The sequence below is a fragment of the Polistes canadensis genome, unplaced genomic scaffold, assembly GCF_001313835.1.
Source record: "Polistes canadensis isolate GaletaPanama2010 unplaced genomic scaffold, ASM131383v1 scaffold_7, whole genome shotgun sequence".
Taxonomy (NCBI): Eukaryota; Metazoa; Arthropoda; class Insecta; order Hymenoptera; family Vespidae; genus Polistes; species Polistes canadensis.
The window spans coordinates 726,519-747,132 of NW_014569554.1; the positions used below are offsets into that span (position 1 = coordinate 726,519).

At 28.7% G+C, this 20,614-nt stretch overlaps 1 long non-coding RNA gene across 1 annotated transcript in view; it reads left to right on the top strand.

The window, feature by feature from the left end:
* LOC106790655 overlaps positions 1-20,614 on the top strand; it is a 48,302-nt gene that overhangs the window by 5,973 nt on the left and 21,715 nt on the right. The window contains exon 3 of the long non-coding RNA XR_001382099.1: positions 2,110-2,172. This is a non-coding gene — a long non-coding RNA (uncharacterized LOC106790655). The remainder of the gene's footprint in view (positions 1-2,109; positions 2,173-20,614) is intronic.

The following is a 20,614-nucleotide window of genomic DNA, read 5'->3' on the forward strand; positions in this document are numbered from 1 at the left end:
AATTTGATTTTTATTATTAAATATTATTCTTTAAACGCGAATCTCCACACATATTAACGCAAATAAAATATATATATATATATATATTATTATTCAATTCCTAGATAAAATCTTCTTCAAATTATCTTACATTTCAGGTGTGTGTTACATATATTTATTTGAAACCGTTCGAATTTCTCGTGCTTATTAGACGAAACTACGTCGTTCTTCTCTCGTTAACGAAGTAACCATTATCGTTATGGACGGTATTTTTGAGTGTTGCGTAATCAATTAAAATTAACAATAGGCTGGTATCAGGATTATATGCAACCTTATATATTGTATATATATATATACTATACCTTATATATACATATATATCCATATAAATACATAGATGCATATCTGTGTGTATATGTATGGAATGTAATGTGGCATCGTGTAGATAATATCAGTGAAACGATCGAGCCCATTTAACCCACCCACCCCCCTCCTCTTTTGTGGGGAGGGTTGGGAAAATAAGCCGACCTGTAATAGCTCTACGCCGATCACTATCGCGATCGAGAAAGTTCAATATTTGTGGCAGTTACCCTTATCGGTTATAAGGATATAATAATGGTGAAACTCACGGACATTATTATCAACTGTGGACCATGACTGTGGTGTATTATTCCATAGGTATTTTGATTCTCTCTCTTCGTTTCTATATACCCTTCCCCTCCTCTCTCTTTCTCTCTCTCTCTCCTTATCTCATTTCAAAATTATATACTTTTACACAAGGATTATATATAGTTTAGAATTACGAAAGAAATTATTTTCGATTTATTATTTATCCTTATGTTGAATTATATTAGTTAATTTTGTTAATATTAATTTCAATGAGTACATCTTATGAAGAATACTATTTGTTTGATTAGAATGTATATTTTATGAAAAAAAAAAGAAAAAATGAGATTTTTTATATTTATATAATATATGCATATTATTAATTAAAATTATTGTTCATCTTATATAATTCTCGAAAAAGTTGAACTTTTTTTCCCCCATGAATATGTCTATAAACTACACAGTAATATATTTTAATAATAATCATTTTAAATTTCTTTTTCTCTCGTTTTATTTTCTTATCTCGGTATTATTATGCGGACGCAAGGATTGGTTGGGAAAAGGATAGAAATTATTTTCAATTTTTTTCTTTGATAATACAATAGTTTGGAATTTTTTATTACTGTTAAAAATTATTAAAAATAAATTCTGTGTGAAAGATATTTATTATAATATTTATATAATAAAAGTGTATTACATATGAAATAATTAGGATATTTAATGTGATCCGTATTTTGGAGAATTATCTTAAAAAAAAATACTATTTAATATATTTTTCTTTTTTTTTTTTTTTTTCGAATAAGTACAAATCTCTTATATATTCTTTATTTGTTACATAAATATAAGGTCTAGAAAATCGTAGCACGTTTTCCATAGATAACGATTTAGTTCTAGCTCGAGGTAGCATCTTGGGCTAATCTAACGTAACCTCTAAGCCAATTTACAATTTTTAAACCGTGAAATTGAGTTTTACTTTAGATAAGAATCTTCTGTTTGCTCGATAGCTGCGTATATATATATGTATATATGTATGCACCAAGAGGGAAACGTAATTTAAAGGATTTGAAAACGATGAAATGAAAAATAAATGGAAAAAAAGAGAAAGTGAAAAAAAATGCATAATTTAATATTTTTGTTAAATGTAAATTAGAAAATAAAAGTGATATTTGATTAATCTTCGAATGTTCTCAATTAGTAAATTAACACGAAATCAATTACTATTTATTATAAATTACTGTTAATTATTTATTTTTATAAAAGTTTTTTAAATTACAATTTTCACTACGAATCTAAACGCGTTTTCCAAGTAATATTTTTTGTTTTTAATAATTTAACGATTTTGTAATAATCATCGAAAGAACTTTCGATTGATTTAAGAATTTCTGATTCAATTGGTAGCATATATATTTTTTTGAAAAATAATGAAAAGTTCAACAAGAGAAATAAGTATTATTTACTCATGAGTTAATTTTAATGTTTCCAATCAGAATCAATTGCAAACGAAAGTGTAATTCGCTATTCAAGGGCATGGTGCTTGGATTCTACTGGGGCAGGACGCAAGGAAGAGGTCAGGGTCGTATTCCAGAGGTCAGTCATAATTATATATCCTTATAGTAGTAATTCGAACGATAGGTGAGCTCTTTGAAATATCCTACAGAGAATAAATTAAATGCGTAATTAAACTCTTTCTACGAATTTTTTCCTTTTATCACATATTTTGTTTTTTTTCTTCTCTTTTCTTTTTTTCTTTTTTTTCACAAATTTGATCATTTCAAAATTTTATTTCGACGAATTTCATTCAGTTTCTCTATTATTTTTATCATGATTTCGACATTACAAATAAAAAAAAGAGATTTTTATAAATTTGAAATACGTACGTTTTCATTTTCAATTTATTTTAATTCGGAATACGTTCGATCTATTTTTTCTTTTTAATTTTTTTCAATTCGAAATACATTCGCCATATTTTTCAATTTTTTTGATTTACTTTGTGTGTTATATATTTAAATCTATATATATATGTATCATCGTTATGGAAAAAAATAATATTAAGACATGTATTTTATCTGTATATAGAAAAAGAGATTTATAGTAAAAGGATGACGTCAAAAAAAGAAATTTTTATATATCTCAAGAGACGTCATATTTTTTTAAGAAAAGAAGGAAAGAGAAAACTAGAAAAGAGAAAAAAGTAGAAAAGAGAAAAAAGAGAATGCAATACGAATATATATTTTTATTTTTAGTTCCATAAAAAGAACTATTTACTACGTTCCATATAAGTAGTCACGCGTATAAGTTTCACAGATTTCATTAAACTCTTTCTACAAATTCTTGAAAAAGGAAAGAGATTTATATATATATAGAAAGAGAGAGAGAGAGAGAGAGAGAAGAAAAGAAGAGAAAGAGGATTTTATTCTAAAAATATATATTCATATTTTTTCTTTTATAACTAAATTACGATAAATAATTTATATCTTTATAAACGTACGCGTGCACGCGTACGCATTTTCGAGAAATGTGTATTTTTTTTTTTTTTACTTATCAACGAGAAGAGAAACAACATGCGTGGGATGATGAAAGGGCTTTAATTGAAGAAGGGTCGAATTTTAAAGCGTAATCCGATTTTAATACTAAAATCTCGATCGAGAGATAATTTTTGAGAATGTTTTGGAAAACAGAAAAACAAAATAAATTTTTAAAAATATATATATAATATATATTTTGAAAATTAATTTAGTTATTTGAATTTAACGCTAGGCTCCTTCATTGGATTACTGATTGTCGTTTAATTACAGCACAGATTCTAACAATTCAATTATAATCCGTACGTAAATATTATACGAGTTAGCGTAGGGTTGCGTCAGGATGGCACAAAGTACAGTGTGTAGCAAGTATTCAAATCTTTATTTATTTATCTTCTCATTTGTACGGTATAAACATTTTCATTTATCCCTAAATATATATATTCAGATTTTTTATTTATTAATATTTGTTGGAAGGGATTCAAAAGGTATCTTCTCCCATCGTACAAATTTACAATTACATAAACATACGTTTTTCAATCTTCCTATTTTTTTCCTGATAACTACATTCTCTCTCTCTCTCTCTCTCTCGTTATATTATTAAATAAAAAAAATACTAAAAAAAAACATGCACATATGTAGAAACGATTTGGGACTGACAAGAAAGAGAGAAAGAGAGAGAAAAGAAGAATACATTTGCGGTTATATATGTGTGTGTGTATACTAAAAGCTATCGATTAAATCTCACATATGTACATTTATTTCCTATGTGTATTTGAAACTTATCTTTAGATTTATCTATATATATATACCATATATATACGAGTGTATTTGTGCGCTTATATATATTGCAAAATTGAAAGATTAAATTTCTCTGTGTAAATGCATTCGAAATATATGTATACATAGGAAATTTCACGTCAAATCGAACACTTTTGACCCCGAGCCCCCCTTGCCCATTCTATTTATTTTTCCAAAAAGTACATTTAAAAACAAAACATGTGTAAAAAAAGAGGTGTAGAAAATGATTAAAAGTTTCAGTCAAATCGAAAGATGTCGGGGTCAAAAATGATCGATTTGATGTTGAATGCCCCATATATATATATATACACATATATACACATGTATATTGTATATATAATATATATATATGTAACGTTATTCGCGTAAACTGAATAGCTATCATCAAATGTATATCCGTAAGATAAATACGCAATACGCATGGTACATAAATTAAGACAGAGATAGACAGATCAATAGATTGATAGATAGATAGAAAAAAAAACAGAAACAGATAGTATGTATTCGTGTGTGTGAGAAAGGAAATACACGATATACATACATAACGAATATACGTGATAGGTAATCAATTTTACACTCGATTAATTTGATCTCGAATTATCAACTACTACTTTCGAATTCAGCATATTTATTAACAAATAAAATGAGAGAAATGTGTAATATATTTAGGATATATAATAAAAAAAGAGAAAGAAATAAAAAAATAAATAAAATCAAATAGAGAGTGACGCGAGTTAGGATAGGTAACGATAGTAAATGAAGAGAGGAGAGAAAGGCTTATTATTATTTACTCTTTGAAATAAATATATTTCTAAAATAAACTCTCTCGTGTGAAAGGGTTTCATCACGCATGTATTCATAAGAAAAATAAACATAGAGTTGATAAAAAGAGAGAGAGAGAGAGAGAGAGAGAGAGAGAGAGAGAGAGACAAAGAGACAGAGAATATATACACGTGTATTATTATATACAATACGTGTACACAATTTTACACTCGTCTCATCAACGAGCTGTGCAGTCTATTATTATTATTAATAAAAAAAAAAAAATTATATATAAAAAAAGGAAATATTCAAAAGATAGCGATAGCCGTTACACACACAACGAAATCAAAAAATAAGAATTAAGTTTATTATCGAGTAGGATGGGGAATAAAAAAAAAATATATATCCTTTCTCTGGATATATTTCATTTCAAGGATTCAAATCTCACGTTTAATAGGATTGAATATATTCTTTTTTAGTCTTTCCTTTTTTTTTTTTTTTTTTCTTTTATCCCCACAAAGACGTACATCCGGTCGACTATCGGTCATATTTCTATTTTCGTATTTCATCCAGATTTCTCTCTCTCTCTCTCTCTCTCTCTTTCTTCTTTAAAAAAAAAAAAAAAAATAAAATGAATTATTATTTTCCGTTTTTGTTCTCATTTTTATCTCATTCGGAGGGTATCAAAAGGGATCGTATTTACAGGTGGGATATGTCCTTCGTTTAATTTCATCTTTCTCTTTTTCTCTCTTTATCTCTCTCTCTCCCTCTCCCTCACCCTTTCGTACACCCCTCTTTAACTTGGATAGAGTTACAGATCTTCCGCCACGGGATAAAACTGAATAATTTTCTACTAATCCGTTACTATACCTACTCCCTTTTCGTGAAACTTTCCGAAGTTTGTAAATGTGGTGGTGGTGGTAGCAGTACTCTGGTTGTGTAGTTATGGTGTAGTAGTGGTGATGGTGCTAGCGGAGATGGTAAGAACTGGATGGGGTTAGGGATGAGATTGTTAATAAGTTTTCACCCCTCAAGGGATGATGTTCCTCAGCTAGCCGACTATTATCGATTTTCCACGATTACAACGAACATTCGACATAAATCACTTGTTCCTTTTCTTTTTCTTTTTTTTTTCTTTCTCCTCCTCCTAACCAGCCCCCCTCCCCCCCCCGCCGCAACCCGGCCATTTCTTTTCCCTTCGACCTACCTTTTTCTTTTTTTTTTTTTATTTCTTTCTTGGTTTTAATTTTTGTTTTTCTTTTGCACCTTTCTAGCTTTGCCTTTCTCACCATTCTCGTGTTATGTTCTTTTTATATTGTTCTTTCTCTCTTTCTCTCTCTCTCTTTCTCCCTTTTCTTTTTTCTTTTAATTTTTTATTGTTTTTTTTTTTATTTTGTCGCGTTATTTTTCTTTCATTCGTCGCTTTGTTTGTCGAACACCACAAAGTTGTACCTCATTAAAATCATTGGATAGACATTTTTTCTTTTTCCTTTTCTTTTTGTTTTTTTTTTTATTTTTGTTTCTTTTATTATTCTTCGCGAAATCCTCCAAGTGAATACCCAGAACGAGAGAGAATTTTACGTAGAATTCGTCCAATTAAAGATTTCGCATTCGTTTGTTAGTTTTTTCTTTCCTTTCCTTTTTTTTGGGTTTGTTTCTTAAAAGAAATAACAACGAAGGATAGAATGTACAATTATATATATATATAGTTATTCATACATATGCATAAACTCGACTAAAAGTTTTATAAGCGCGAGTCAAAAGCTTTCCAGTTTATATTTTACAAATTTATTATATAATTCTATTATACTTCCTTGACACATCTCAAGCTTCTAATTAGGCTTATAAAATATAATAATTTTCTTTAATCTGATACTGAAAATGATTTTTTATTCTCGCATAATTCTGCGTTTACGTTATCGTATATTACGGTATATAAATGATTAATTCGGAACGAAAAAAATAAGAAATCAAATATAACATCGGTAGTAATATTTATAATTAAAATAAAAAATATAATTAATTGAGAGAGAGAGAGAGAAAAAAATTCAATGAAATAAAATAGAATCGTCGCACAAGCCGCATAACTAACCGTACCGAAGATAATTAATGCTAAACAAAACAAAACAAAAATTAAAAATAATATTTTCCAATCAAATAAATTCGAAATAAATTAGACTCCATTAGATAAGAGTTTATTTTGAGTAGAAAAATAAGGAAATTAATTAAGAGAATGGTTTCGTCAATGTTATAAACGAATCGTAAGATAAGTTTACATTGGGGGGGGGGGGAAGTATTTTGTTAAATTCTCTTCGAGTTCTTCAGAAGATCCTTGACAATCATAACACACACACATTTGCTCATTCACACAAACTCACATACGAATATACATACATACACTTTCTACGTTCATCATCAACTCTTTATTCATTATTCTTCTCATTCCCATTCCCTTTCTTTTTCTCAACAAAGAGATAGGGAATGATAACTATGCGAATGAGTCTTTCATTGTCTTCTGCAATTCTTGTAAAAGCCTCATTGTCGTCGCCGGTGACAGTGCGAGAAACCACAAAAAGAGAAAGAAATGTAGATGCACATACACATATATTACATATGTACATGTATATATGTATGAATCGTATTACTCTCTCTCTCTCTCTCTCTCTTTTCTTTAATAAACTAATTGTAAGCACGAACAACTAGATCGTCCTTTAACTTTCTCCGTCGCCATTTTCTTTTACTCTCTCTCTCTCTCTCTCTCTTTCTCTCACTTTCTCACCATTTTCTTTTTCTTTTCTTTTTCCACTATTTCCAGCACTTCTTATCTTTCTTCTTCTTCGCGATGAAATATTCAAACTACGAGAGAAGGACAGCTTTAAAACGTTCAGTTGCACGCAACGAGTCAGGAAGTGAATCATTTCGTGTGAGAAAGAGAGAGAGAGAGAGAGACAAAGGGAATGATAAGAGAAGGGAGTGAGGGAGAAGGGAGATACGAATGTTCCGACACGATTTCACGTATAATTGCTTATTTTTTTTTCTTTTTCTTTCTCTTTCCATTTTCGTTTTTTACATTTCTCTCTCTCTCTCTTTTTCTTTGTATTTTTTTAATAATATGTTCCAAGCACACATTTCCTCTTACATAATTTTTTCATTGCATTATGATGAGTGTCATGATGATATTCCTTTTGTCCCCACGTCTCTTTTTTCTCTTCTCTTTCTTCGAATTTTTTTTCTACTTTTCTTTTTTATTTTTCTCTTTATTATAACAATGGAGGGGTGGGGGAGGGAATATAGGAAGCTTTGAACGAAACTGAAACTTCGTTATCTTCGTAGTTGAATATTTCAATGGGAATTGTTCGAATAACGTTTAGTTAACGAAGTCGATAATGACGATGAGATTAATCAGAATTCGTATTCTCACGTTCGTTCGTTCGTTCAATCGTTTATTCGTTCTTTCGTAAAAATAAAGGAAGATTTTTACGTAAGTGTTTCGTATACGTATGTAAATCTGTGAACGTGTGTCTATACATTTATATGCATATTAATTGTGAAATAATATATGCATGTGTATCGTGTACACGTTTGGGTGGAAATATTTTCTAATGGTAAATTCTTCTTTTTTTTATTTTTATTTATCAGTAAAAGAGATTATCAAATCATTGTCTTATTAAAATAATATGGATAAATTAAATTTTACTATTTTTTTTTGTTACATAAAATGATTGTTAATTACTCGAAGGAAATGTATGTTTTCTTAAAAATCTATGGTTAAATTAGATCTCGTTGTGTTCTCTATGAAAGTCAATTAAAATTCTTGTATCGATTGTTTCTCATAACAAAATTTCAAAAAAAAAAATATTCTATTTATTACGAATATTTTTATATTATTATTACTCAAATATTTATTTTATTTATTATTATTCAACGTACCGTTCTCTTCGAAATTCATCGTTAAACTGGCACGTTGTCTTCTGTAAAAGTTCTTTTATTGAATGTTGTTTATATGACTATCCTAATAAGGAAATTCTATGATATTTATTACGCGAATATTATTTTTGTTATGCGTATGTACCATATAAGGAAAGTCTCATATAAACAATATTTAATAAAAGAACTTTCATAGATGACAATGACTCAGTTCAACGGTGGATTTTGAGGAAGACGGTGCTCCGAACATATACTCACTGCTTCTAAATTAAAATACACATTTTTTTCGATTAATTATCAATTACTTAAGGTAAATCCATCACAGTATTGTACTATACTAATATTTTCGAGTGTTTAAATTGAAAAACATTTTTTTCTTAATGTTCCCGGCCAGTGATGATTTTGAGTTGAAAATTTTCATCTAATAAAATATCTGATCGAAATTGTTTAATATTAGAAATATATTAATATGGACATGTCATTTTTAAGCAAATATATTTTATATATTATTCTTACTTTAATGGGTATTAAAGTGATTCTAATACTAAAAATAATTTAAACAACAGTAAAAACAAAAGATGATCAACCAATTGCTGGATATGAAAAAATTTACTATTTCTGCTGTCATATCAATATGTACATTATTTTCGTATTTGTTTAATTCACTCGTTACAAATAAAACTTTCAAGTTAAATTCATTAAATATGTAATTAAGAGATCTACTGATATATTTATTTAACAGCTTTCTTTATCTTAAAGACATTATATATCAATAGTTATCAAGCAAAATATAATAAACGTAACGGTGTATCATTTTAAAGAACTCTCACTGTATACATGAATTAATTATTTATTATTTTATACATAAAATAATACAAGTTTCACTTTTATCCTGTATCCAGGGTCATACATTAATTTTTTCATAATTAATTTTTTTCTTTTATGAATATTTATTCGATTCGTTCTATAATTTCGACAAATGCAATTTCTTTTCGTTGAATAATTATTAATGAATTGAAATTACAAAATATATATATACATATTAGGGTGTTTATTGTGTTGAAACTTTACTTTGAAACAGAATAATGGATTGTGTTTTTATAAAATTTACTTTAGAAATATTCATTTAAAACGCACGAACTTTTGATTCATCGTAATATATATATATAAACAGAAAAAATGATTAGATTCTGAAATTGTTAGAAAGATCAAGGATAGATTAATGGACAGTTCACTTTGATAGAAGCAACACGGAGCTGTCACCGTTATTCTGTCAAATTTGACGTCCACCGTAGTTTGAAATTCTGAATCGAGGGTAGTCCATATCACGAGCAAATTCTCCCTCCCTCTCCCTCCCCCTCCCCCGTTCTCACTCTCTCTCTCTCTCTCATCATTCGTGAACTGCCTCGGTTTCGACGGCCGGAGATCACAAATTTTGCGCATATGCGGTCAAACCAAGCACGTCGATCGATCGATCGTTCGAATTATGTTTCAACCGTTGCCGACATTGTTAAAAACTTCTAAAGCTCAAAAGAGAGAAAAAGAGAGAAATGATGAAAATATTTATAGTCTTTTTGTTGTTGTTGTTATTACTTCTATTTTCTGATCAGTAGTTTGAATAATTATTGGAGTAAAAGCGTTTATTAATATCAATATACGTTCAATATAATATTTTGATTAACTTTTATATTTACACTCGATCAATAAGTATTTTTAATAATTAAATCGCGGGAAATATTTTGTAATATGAATTTTTGGTACAATTGAATATGTGTTTTAATTACTTTCATTTATTTGATCAGTATTTATTTATTGATCAATGATAAGTATTTTATATTTTTTTGTCTTCTTTTTTCTTTTTAAATTCTGAGTTCGATAAAGTAATTGGCTGTGTGCAAATTAATATTTAATAATAATAAATAATATTTAAATTTTTCCGAGAAAAGAGTTTCATATGTCAATTGCGACTCAACATATTTCAGATCATTTTTATAGATCATTCCACTTATACGTCACATTTTTATTATAAAAAAAATTCGTATAAATTAATACATACAATTAATCTCGCGTAAAATATATTAAAACGTATAAACGTCTTTTGTAACCAAATCAATATAGAAAAAAAAAATTAAAAAATAATATAAAATGCAAAGATTAATATAGCACTTAATTATTCGATTTATATTGAAAAGCATTTTGTTAGAAAAATATTCGCGCTATAATTAAATCGAATTAAATTAATTACGCGAAACGATATTTGAATGTTAGAATAAAAAAAAATAAAAAAGAACAATTTCTTAGTAAACAAATAGAAAAAAATGATGTTTGCAAAACGTTTTTTTTTTTTTTTTCTTTCTGGTCGAGTAGAGTTAATCGAAAAAATGTCAGGAAAAAAATTCGACGAAAGAGGAAAAAGAAAAAGAAAAAGATCGGAGGGAAGATAGATCTATCGATTTCGAACTAATTCGACAATTTTTCGACAAAAAAGCATTTCACCGAAGACTTCCTTGACAACACACGTTTATCGAGATTAGATTTTCTCTGTGGAATGAACTAGGATGACGTCATACTCTAAAGAAAAAGAGATAGCTGATCATTTTTCTACCGGGGGAGAAGGAAAAAAAATAATCAAAACTTTGTACAAGTCGTCGAGCTGGAAATAAAATATGGGGGGTGGGGGCTTCACGGCACGTTTTACGAAAAAAATGAATGAAAATTTTTACACTTTTTGGCGATAACCCGATAACAAGTGACGCACAATGTTCGTTAATATTAGAGAAAGAGAGAAGGAAAGTTTTGAATTTGGTTTCTTTTTTTTTATGCGTCCTATCGATGTTTTATTTTTTTTAGGGACGATTTTTCCAGCTCGAAAAAAAAAAAATAAAAAAAAAAGAACAAGGAGTTTGTTTCCGCATTTTACAATGGTATAAAATAACAACGATTGACATTCTCTGTCGATTTTTTTCTTTTTTCTTTTTTTTTTTTTTCTCATGCGTGTTAAAATTTTGACCGACATCGAATAAGTATTTTTTTGTTTTGGCGAGAAACAAAAATATATATATTGCGCGATATGGTGTTTCATGATATATAATTGTAGAAAAATTATTTTCACACAAAGAAATTAAATATACTAACTATATAATAATATAGATACTTGTATATAGAATAATAATTTACCCTTTGGTATTAAAATTTATATGATTTAAAAAAAAAAATAAAAAAAGAAATAAATTTCTTTGTTTTGCCATACTAATGCAAACGTTTAAAAAATACCAATATTTCTTTTCTATTAAAAATAAAAACGAAAAATGATAGAAAGGAAAACAAAAATTCGTAGTAAAAAAATGGAGAAGAAATTAAAAACAATAAACTCTATTTGGAAATAACGATCCTATTAGTTCAATCGAATGAAAGAACGAACGAACGAATGGTAAAAGTAAAAGCTGGGAATAAAATTTGTTTCGCACGTACTTATCCACGATTTTCGCTAAAACTTTCGTTCGAAATCATGGAAGTATAGTAAACTCGTTTACGTATCCGTGATAAAAAAAAAAAAAAAGAAAAAACTGTATACGAAAATGTCGAGATAGTTGAAATTGTTTCAAAGTAATTACCACCAATTCCCGTTTTAACGAATATGATGTAAAATGGACGCGTTTACAACATTTTACGTTTGTGAACGTTTATAACACGTTTCACTGTCGCATTACGTTGGCGAGATTAATTCAACGAATTCATAGTTAGTGACTTTATCGTCGTAATCGCGTGAAATTAGGTGTTACATGTATAATACATATACATCAGAGCTCTCGATCAATTAATTTGTTGATTAATTAAACTTCCAACTTCGTGTGGGGGCGGAACAAACGAGTTTGCGTTAGAACTTTTCGCATTTTATTTCCGCGTCTATAGGAGAGGTATTATTTATTATTATATTTTACGATGTTTAAAGTTCTCAACGTTTTTATTTCGTTTTTAATTTTTTCTCTTTTTTTTTTCAAATTAAAATTCTATTCTATTCGATTTTTATTTATTTCATATTCGAGAGTCTAATTTAACGAGAGAATAAAATAGTTTAATCACAAATTTCAACGTTTATCATTTACGTTTTCTTCTTTTTCTTTTTTTTTTCGTTTTTATTTAGAATATATCAAATCCGACAAAATAATTCGACAAAATTAAAGAGACGAGAAATAATTTCTTCCAAAGTGATTTTAATCTATGAATAAATTAAACCCACGAGAGATGATGAAATATATATACATAGAAACAGATAAAAGTGGGTTGGGGTGGTAAGTTAGTTGAACGAGTTGGTTAAAATGATTCTCGGAAATTTGCTTGCTCAAAGAAAAACTTCCCGAACGTTCTCATAAAGCTTCAGCTTTCGTAGCCCTTAAAGTAGATCGACAATAAGTGGAAGAAAGATAGAAATTGGTTTGGGGGAGAGCGAGAAAATAGCTAAGCCTCGACAAGATATGGCCGCAATTGAGTTCCTCCTGGAATTTAAATAACTTCCCTCTTTCCAATTTTTTTGTTTTTTCTTTCTTTTTTTTTTTTTTTCGTTCCCGCTCGCGCACGTGTTGTTGCGAACGGAGGAAAAATTTCGACGAAATTAAAACGACTAAAAGGAGGGAAGAACAAATGGGGAATTTTTTAGGGATGGTGGATTGGCGATAAAACAAAAAATGGGAGGGAGAGAACAAATTTGGGACTATCATCGTCGGTAAAATTAGTATGAATAGAGTAAACAAATTTTCTTTTTTTTGTTCTTTTTTCGACAAGCTCCTTCCCGCCAATATGAAATATTTTAATAAATTAAGTAAACAAGAGATTGTGTTAAATGAAAAAAATGTAAATGTAACAAATTATTTTACCAATTGAATTATTTTTGTATACGCAAAAATGTATACTATTATTTTCGTTCGCGTTAATATTGTATTAATTAAAATTCTTTTATTTTATTTGAATGGACAATATATAGAGAAAAAATATCATCTTTTTTTTAATAAATAAAAAAGATATTTTGCATCACAACGTTAACGATCCACTCGTAACACTAAACGCGAGTATGAACGTACGTAACTTTTGTTCTCAATTTTTCTTTTCCCTTCTTTTTCGAAAAAAAAATATACCTTGGAAATATTGAAATGTAAAAAATAAAAGATAAAAGACTGCTCGTATTCAATTTGAAATGCTTCGTAGGATTTATTTTTAATTTTCTTTTCGCGTTGCGCGTGCGGTTTCCTACTTTTTTTCTTCTTTCTTCGGTTTTTCAATTTTCATCTAATGAATTCGCTCGAAGCACTAACAGCATTAACGATTCGAAGAACGCATCGTTAGTAATTTATGAACACATTCTACATAGATTAGACATACGTACATAGATATCTACGTATGTAAATAGAACGATTTGGAATTCTCGACGAAATATTGAATAATAACGGAGAATCGCAATCATTTTCGTGATATTTTACGAGGGAAAATTTGCGCGATGCTTCCATTAGAATTATAAAACAATATTATAATATATATATATATATATATATATCTTTCCCCTCGAGATGAAATTTTGCAATAGTATTAATACTATTGATAATAGTTATAGTGGTAAATAATATTTGTAACGTTAAAATAGCTTTTCTAATTATCATGAGAAAACTATTATATATATACCACGTTATAGTTATTATAAATTACAAAATACATAACCGAACATCGAGAATTTACGTAATATAGAATATTTCTACTTAAAAGTTTGACTAAATTCATCGAGAAAAGATGTCGTCAAACGAAGAGGGAGAGAGAGAGAGAGAGAGAGAGAGAGATTGAGTATAGTGAAAGCCCTTTTCTGGTGAGATGATAACGTTTATCGACAAGCCCCTTTTAAAAGCGTTTGCAATTTCAATTAACCGACCTTTTTAAAAATATAATTTCTTTTTTCTTTTTCTTTGTCAATTCATTAACAAACGTCAAGTTTTTTTTGTCTTATTTTTTAACGAAGAGATAAATAAATCGAAGGGAGAAAGGAAAAAAGAAGGTTGAAAAATTTATTGAACGGATAAAATCTTTCTTTTTTTTTTTTTTTTTTTCTCCCATTAAATTTTTTTTTTTTTTTTTTTCATTCGTTGTATAAAAAAGAGAAAGAAAAAAGATAGATAGATAGATAGATAGATAGATATATAAATGAATAGGTAAGAGGAAAAGCTTTGATTTTGATAAATCATTTCACTCAAGCCTGGTGGTAGTGTATAGTGCTTTCGTGATAAGAAAGAAAAAGAGAAAAAAATAGAGAGAGAAAGAGAAAAATATGTATTATATATGCATACATATGCTTTTATAAATATATATATATGTATATAATATATAAAGTTTTTTTACGTTTACCTAGCCTGAAATAGCGTGTCACCAAAGAGCAAAGCTCAAAGAGAAAACATTTCGAGAGAGAGAGAGAGAGAGAGAGAGAGAGATAGAGAGAGGGAGAGATATGTTTCCGGGGAAAAATAAAAAAATAACAAAATGGGGAGGTAAAAGATAAGAAGGAAAAAGAAAAAAAAAGAAAAAATATAAAAAATGCAAAGTATATTAAAAGTACGATATTTTTAAAACATTCGCTTTTACGTAAGGTCAGCAGAATTTAAAAGTTGAAAGTCGAGAGTACAAAATTAAAAAAAAAAACAAAAAAAAAGAAATAAAACTGAGAGGGAAAGATAATAAAAACCATCAAAAGGATAAATTTTTCGATAAAATCTTTTGATTTACTTTAGGAGAAAAATGAAAAATACACGAATCGAAACAAATAAAACGACTAACGGGGGTTTTTAACGACACAATTATTATTGGTTTATAATAATTAATGAGAGAGTACAAAAAAATGCGTTCGCGTAAAAATGAAACACAGAATTAATGGAAATGTTTTTTATCATCTTTTTATTTTCTTTTTGCTTCCCCTTTTTTCTACATATTGTTTTATTTTCGATAAATATTAATTTGTGAACGACTTGAAATTAAAAATAATTTCGAAACATACTTATCACAACGCACATTGATTATAAAATGACATGAATGCTTTAAATAAAAATAAGTACGCCACGTGTGTGCATATTAAATGTGAACACACATTTTTTCTATGAAATTTATTACATTATTACATTAAAAAAAGTATACGCGCAATTTTGTTGAAACAACAACGTTATAACACACACAAACAAATGAATATAAGAAAAAAGAAAAAAGAAGTTATAAAATAAAAAAAAAAATCGCAACAGGGTCGGGGAAAAAACGTATGTCAAGCGAATTGCAATAACAATTCGTCCAAATCGTCACCATTTGTGCCCAGCCCCAACCCCCCTGTTATCATTTTTTTATTTCTACATTTTTTTTGTTCTCTCCATTTGTTTAAATGCCATTTCGTTGTTGCCATTTAGCGCTTTTATTAACTAAAGCACAGTAATACTGGTAGTTTCGGACACCTGTAGCTATATTGATCGGTCGAGGTCGGTCGACAGCCCTCGACCTCGAAACACCACCCGTCTCTTCATTCCCCTAACCCTAAACCCACCCTCTTATCCTTTCTCTCACTCTCTCTCTACCCCCATCCCCTCATCATTTGGGAGCTAAAATTCAATCCTCTTTCCAGCTTTCTTCGACCCATCTCTAACCTCGTTCACTCAGCACATTCAACGTTCCTCTCTTTTCTACGTTTCTAATTCTTGATTGAAATCATTTCCTTCCTCCCAAACCCCACCCCCCACCCCTACACTCCCACGCCCCTTCCTTCCTTACTTTTCCTTCCTATTTTTTTTCTCGAACATTTAGATCCATTCCCATTTTAAATCCTATCTTCGATTTCGCGATCGTTTAGTTACTAAATTAATTATGTTAGATCTTATCGTATATAACGCGTTAATTAAATTACATAATTTTATTTAGTAGGATTAGAAAAGAGCTTGGAAACTAGATCGAAGTAATTAAGGTGTTTATTCATGAAATCGTTCTCAATTTTAACTAAACTTTATCTCTGTCTCTCTTTCTCTCTCTCTTTCTTTTTGTAATGACAACACATATTTACGTACTCTTACATATATATATTTATATTGTACTTGTTACAGTTAGTATATTCCAAGAAGTTATTCTAACTGTACGTATTATAATATAATATATAAACGTACATATATTATATATACATATTAACTAACTTTAGGGAAAATGCTGAATGGTTTTGTTGTGGGTAATAGTACTTGTTCAGGAATACACCTACCTACCTACCTACCTACCTACCTACCTGCTATACTTTACCTTCCTACCTACTCGCTTTTACTTGTTTAGAATTTTACGAGTTTTGCGTGACTCCCCAGTGGCTACGATTATGAATATCCAACAAGGAATTGGGAGGAGTTATGGAAATATTTATAAATAAAATTGTTTCTCTCTTTCTCTCTCTCTCTCTCTTTCTTTTTTTTCCTCGAAAGAGAAAATATTTAGTAATCGTGTTCAAAGATTTGACGCAACATTTTCTTAAGACTATCAAACGCGTTAATATTACAATCTATGTATATAGAAACGAGAATCGAGAGAGGGTCACGCGAAATTGCCACACGAAAACTTCTCATTTCCTTTCTTTTTCTTTTTTTTTATCATTCATCCCTTCTTCTCCTTCTTCTCCTTTTTCTTATTCTTTTTCTTTTTCTTTCTTTCAATCCTTATTTCTTTCTTACTTGATTTCACTCGAGTAGAATTAAAAAAGTTTGTTTTACTCAAACGCAAGCCCTCCTTTTTGCTTTCCATAAACTTAATCAAAATAATACACGGTTCTCTAACTTTTACCTTATTCAACATCGGTCACGTGAATACATGAAATGCATACCTTTGAATTTGTTTTTTTTTTCTTCATATCAAATTTAAATGTTCTTATCGTTTAAACTATCTGATGGTGAAAGATTTTGTTTAACATTTACTCTAATAAGAAAATAAATAATTTTTTTATTTTTATATCTTCCGACATATTATTTTACTTTCCTCCCCGTGACTTTTTTCTATCGTCAGAATCAAAACGAGATGCGAATAAAATCTAATTTAAGTGTGTACGATTAGAAACATTAAATTGGTCAATGAAATATATCATGTTAAATTTGTCAAAAAATAAATTCCAACATTTGACTTAGTGGTGTAGCTTGAAAGGAAAGAAATAAAAGTTAAAAGTTTCAAGTTGAATGTAAGGGATAGGGAAGAATCGTTGGATTTGAAGAGGATAAAAGGGAGTTGAAGGGAAGAATGTCGAACTTAGTGCTTTTGACCACCGACCACGACGCTCGAGTTCTTTATGTACTCTTGTAAATAGCAACGGTTACACAAGGACGATGAAACTCCAGTAAGACTGAAATTCTAATAAAAGTTTATCCGTGATCTATTAACCGAGTCTACATTTTGCGAAACGTGTATGAAAAATCCTTTATAATAATATTACCTTCTTTATTTCTTTATTAGACTTATATAATTTTTGGTTTCCTCTTTTTTTTTTTAAGTATAAATAATTTTTATTAAATTAAATACCTCCCCTCTTCGAATTTGTGAAAATAATCATAATATTTAATCGCGAATCACATGATAAATCATTATTATATCATAAATAAATATTTAATATTTGTTGTTGGATTTATAATCAAACAATACCCTTAATCGCAGATAAATATTTTCCACAATTCTAATTGTTTATTCTCTTATTATATTACGTTATCTTTCAATTTCTTCTATTTTTTTTTTTAATCCGAATAACAAAAATGAAAAGAAAAAATTTGCATAAGGGAATTCTATTCTTCCTCTTTCTTTATTACTCTATATATTAATGTAAGATAAAATATAATATATATATATATACATTTTAAAGGGATACTTTTCTATCCCATTTTATTAGCAAGCAAGTAAGTCCTTGGTTTTCTCTGTTCTTCTTTTTTCTTTTTTTTTTTTTTTTTTCTATCTCGGACGTTGTACCCGTGCTAAATTTACGACGATTTTAACGACAAACAAGATACGCTGGAACGGTTTATATTGTAACGTTTCAACGAGTAGTAGTCTGTTATATCGAAGATAAAAAGAGAGTGTGATAGAAAGAGAGAAAGAGAGAGAGAGAGAGAGAGAGAGAGAATATTGATCTATAACTTTCCTCTTCGTTCTAGTTTCACGTTTAAAGAGAGAAATCGAGAAAAAGAGATGAAAAAAGAATGAGAAAAAACGAGTTTTGGTAATGAGAGTGTTTCTAATCGGACACGAAGTCTTTCTAAAAATATCATCGATCCTTGTCCCTTTTATTTCCTTTATCCTTTTTCTTTTTTCTTTTCTCTTCCATCCTTGCCTTCCTTTCTTCTTTTTTTCCTTTTTTTTTTTTTTTTTTTTCCGTATTGTAACATTTCAAGTGGACATTTCGTTCCGGAATAAATCCCCAAAGAAAAGTACACTTGTCTCTCGTTATTGATTTTATTTATTTATTTATTTTTTTTTTCTTTTTACTACTTCTTCTTCGTTTCTTCTTTCCATCTTTCTCTCATCGACTAAAAGGATTAATACATTTTTCAAAGATAAATTCTACGTAAGGACTAGAATCTTATTCAAAATTAATTTTTAAGTATCTTTTTTGCTTATATAGAATTTTGTGTTACGATTTTTCATGTATATAATATGAAAATGACGTGTATCATTGTATTATAATATAATATGTTTCGTGAAAAAATTAGATTAAAATAAAAAGGTAAGAAAATATTTGTGTGGGGGGGGGGGAAAGGAAGTAATTAATTTTTAACGCGTTCTCGACTGATGTGAGAAAAAAATCGCGGAAATAATTTCTTCGTTTTCACATTCGCGGCATGGATTAAATCGTTAAAATTATCACGTGAGTTTTCATCTCGAATAGTATTGCCCTTTTTTTTGTCTTTTTCTATTCGAATAAAAAAGAATCTTCTGAAAAATTATTTATTTGTTTCATTCTTTGTTTTTTTTTCTTATCCAAACATTAAAGAGAAAAAGAGAGAGAGAGAGAGTAACAATAGTAAGTCATAGAAAATTCCGTAAAGGTTTCACACGCTTTTCGCAAACGTAGGAAAAACGTGATGCTTCTTAAAATTGATGTTCCTTATGGGACACCATCCCGCCAGGTCTAACGTATTTTCTAAGGGATATGGATGATTGTAGAAAGGTGGAGGGTAGAAGGAGGAGGAGGAGGCGGGGGGGGGGGAGTTGGTTGGTTGAAAAGAGAGAAAAATAAGGGCCCTGCGAGAAATTCACGTGAACAACAATGGAATAATACCTATCAAATCGTTCTCGTCCAACCCTCTTTCACAAAGCCAAACGACTAATCCCATAAAACCTACGACGTCTATTTTCCTTTTTTTTTTAAGGGGTGGGGCGGGCTCTTTTCTTTTTTCTTTTCTCTTTTAAGAGCGTTTGATTCTTTAAAAAACTGAAAATCGATTACTTTTTTCTTTGTATTCTTTTTTGCGATTTAAAATAAAAATCAATTGGATTATATTATAACAATTGTTCGTGTGTGTTTTATTTATTATTACAATATTAAATAGCTACGTATAAAAGATTAACATGTGATACACAAACTATAGAAATTGAATTATAAGTTAAAATTGTTTTTGACATATGATTTAAAATAATATTGTATATATAAATATATTAAAAATAAAAATATATTAACGTGTGTTTTTCTCGTATATCTCAATACAATATAAAATTATATGTACGTGAAATATTAAAATTAAAAATAAAAGAATAATATATTAATTTATAATTTGATATATATGATCTCGCGTATTTGCATATTTATTTTTTTGTTCGCCTAGATATTTATGTACATTAATATTGAGAACTAAGATCAGCCATAATATATAAAATGATAGAAATATCAATATTTACGTAGAATCAACGAATAAACATGAAAGATTTAGATCTGTAAATCTTGAGATACGAAAATAGATTTTCTCCGGTAGTAATGCTTATGCAAAATACACTACTTAAAG